The 3,097-nt window shown below is 30.8% G+C and overlaps 1 protein-coding gene across 1 annotated transcript in view; it reads right to left on the bottom strand.

The window, feature by feature from the left end:
* TBC1D23 (TBC1 domain family, member 23) overlaps positions 1-3,097 on the bottom strand; it is a 58,937-nt gene that overhangs the window by 20,218 nt on the left and 35,622 nt on the right. The gene's annotated exons all lie outside the window — the stretch shown is intronic.

Below are 3,097 nucleotides of genomic sequence, written 5' to 3'. Positions count from 1 at the left end.
ATATATGCAAGGAAAAAAATTAGAAAAAGGAACCTAAAAGAGAGACTTAAAAGACATCAGCTAAATGTAATGTCTGGTTTCAGATATTAGGAAACTCAAGGAAACTTGAACATTTGTTTTTTTATAATAAAGTATGATGATAATGTAGTTATGTCTTCATAAAGAGTTTATAGTGTTGAATTCTCCCTGTTTTTCAATTTCTTTGAAATTTTACATAATAAAACTTGGCAAAAAATTTCTAAAACCACATCAAGAACTTGAATAATAAAAAAGTTCACAACATTCTAAACTCTTGCTATATGACAGCTCTCACAGTATACAGTTTATATTAAAGCATCTTTAGAATAGGCTAGGTAAATTTGTGAGTAAAATAAGTTTGGATTCCTATTTTTGTTATTCTGTATAAGTTTCTAAACTCTTTCCTTTAATAAGGTTTAAAATTATCTTACAATTTTTCCTCTTCCAAATACTTTGTTCCTTCTCTGATTTTGCCTTCCAAAGATTTTGTCTTGAGCCTAATCTTCTCAAATCAGATTCCCATTAAAATATAAGATGAATAGAAACGAATACAAATTGAGTGGCTTGTGTAATACGATGCCTACTGTCTTCCTGATTCCATAGTTCAGGATCAAAGGACTTTAATGTATAAAGTACCAAAGAATCCCTAATAAACAACTATTTTTTATAAAGAAAGCCATCACTGAGTGAGGTTTTGAAAGAAAGCAGAGGGACAGGTTTCAAAAAACCACTAATACAAGTTAGATGTGCTGAAGACAACATTCAAACACAAAAAAGAAAGCAAGCTAAGGGTAAGAAATAAATATGCATGTATATTTATTCAATTTCAAAATGAAGATATTATAATGAATTATATAGCTACAATTTAATATAAAAAGTACCAAGGCATGAACAGGCAAAAAGATCAATGCAACAACATAGATCCTGATGTATAGAAGAATTCGGTATATTAAAAAGGTGGTATTTCAAATTGGTAGCAACTGGTTAGGAAACTGGAAATTTTTTTTTTATTCCTAACTCATTTCTTACACAAAAATAAATTCCAGATGGTTCAAGACTTAAACATAAAAAATAAACCTCATAAACATTTGAGCAAAATCTGGAGAAGATGACAATTTTTGGCAAGACACGAAACCAAAATGCTGTAAAGAAAAATACAGATAAATCTGACAGTGCACATGAAAGCAAAAAATTATCTATGTGAATTCTTAAAGGTGACAGCAAGAACCAAACAAAATTCAAATAATCTATGTCAGCATACCTGTAAAAAGTGTGCCAGGACCATGTTCATATACATGTCTTCTTCCTCCCTGCCACTACCCATAAAACAGAGGTGTTCCCCACCAGCTATGGAGCCGGACTCAATGGACTGCTTCTGTGCTTCCAGCAAGGATTTTACAGACTGTGCAAACTCAGATGGATTCTGGAGCATCTAGACAATGTAAAAAAAAAAAAAAAAAATTAAAAACTTGGCAAGCCTGTGTTTCACATACATTTGCAAAACTTGAAATATTTTTCCAGGAAAAAATCCAACACTTAAAACAGCCACCATGAAAATGAAGGTAAATGAAAAGGCTCTTATAAATAAAATCCCTGGGATAAGAGAAATGTTCATAAATGTATTTATAATACATTAGAATAAAAGTTAAAAATTCAAAGAAAGATTAACTTACTCAAAGAAGATACTTCTCTACTAAAGAAACATTTTTTGTTGTTTTTTTGTTTCTTATATAACAAACAACTAGGTAGGGTATCCTTTGGTTATCATAACAAAAAGAGTAAAAAACAATAGATCAAAATGAGCTCTATTTTTTAGTTTCCACTTACATGACAAACCATGTATTTCTTAGACGATTGTCAGAAATAGTAGAAGCCATTTATTTATTAGCACTGTTCTAAGTACAGTAAATATAAGGATAAAAAACTCATTTCCTACTCTCAATGAAACAAGTACAGAAACAGCTACAAAAATTTTTTTAAATATTATAATGGGGTTACATAAAAAGTACAGTGAAAATTCAACAGAAAAATGAACAGAATATACAGAAAAGCAATTTGTAAAAACAAAACAAAAACAAATATAAATAAACAGAATACTACAAAAAAGATATTTAACTTCATTAGTAATTACAAGTTTTCACTCACTATTCTGGTAAAATAAAAAAAGATTGATAGTGTCCAATAAGCTGATGGTATTCTCTTTACAGTTGTAAAACGTAAGGTGGTTCATCCTTTTTTTTAAAGGACAATATGGTGGTCTCCAGTAAAATTTACATGCCCATACTCCTCAACCCAATAATTCTTATTGGAATCTATTTTACAGAAACGTTTGTGTAAGTTCACAAAGTATGTATAAAGGTATCAACTGCAGCACTGTTTATTTCAAGAAAATAGAAAATAACCCAAATGTACATTTATCACACAATAAATTATGGTATATCTATACCATGGACCACCATGCACCATTAATAAGCATATACTTAAATAGAAAGGTCTTGAAGAAACTGTTAAGTGAAAAAGTAGCAGAACAAATATCTAAATACATATTAAAGGTCTGGAAGATTAAGCAAGCTGTTAATAGTGGTTAACTCAGGATATTCTTTGAAATTTATTTTTAATTCAGGTATTCATAAATCACTTGAGTAAATTTTTAAAACAGGAATTAAGAGCTGAATCAAGGAAGAGAAAGGTACAGAAATATGAACGAGTTAAGATGCTCTTTCCCACCTATTGTATCCAAAACTCTCTGCGTTCTACCTCCATTTTCCATGAGTTTCCTCTTGACACCACCTAAGCCCTTCTATGCACCCTTTCTGCCTCAGCATCAACTTTTCCAGACAAGTTGGGAAGAAGGGTAGAATGCATATCCAGTAAATGGAGTTTCTATCCCACTCCTCTGTTTTCCCCATCTTTGAAACTATAATAACCCCAGAATAGCTTAAATGTTGACAGTCTCAGTTCTACCAATGGCTCTACCCATCTTTGACAATATTTAATTATTTGCTTTACCCATTCCTTCAACTGACTCTATGAAAGTAATTTTAACAACTGTGCATCTATATGCCAGATACTACCCTTA

Source organism: Propithecus coquereli, unplaced genomic scaffold (assembly GCF_000956105.1).
Source record: "Propithecus coquereli isolate 6110/MARCELLA unplaced genomic scaffold, Pcoq_1.0 Scaffold40, whole genome shotgun sequence".
Classification (NCBI taxonomy): domain Eukaryota; kingdom Metazoa; phylum Chordata; class Mammalia; order Primates; family Indriidae; genus Propithecus; species Propithecus coquereli.
The sequence above is the reverse complement of the archived record's forward strand: the minus strand, read 5'-3'. Positions and strand labels throughout refer to the sequence as shown.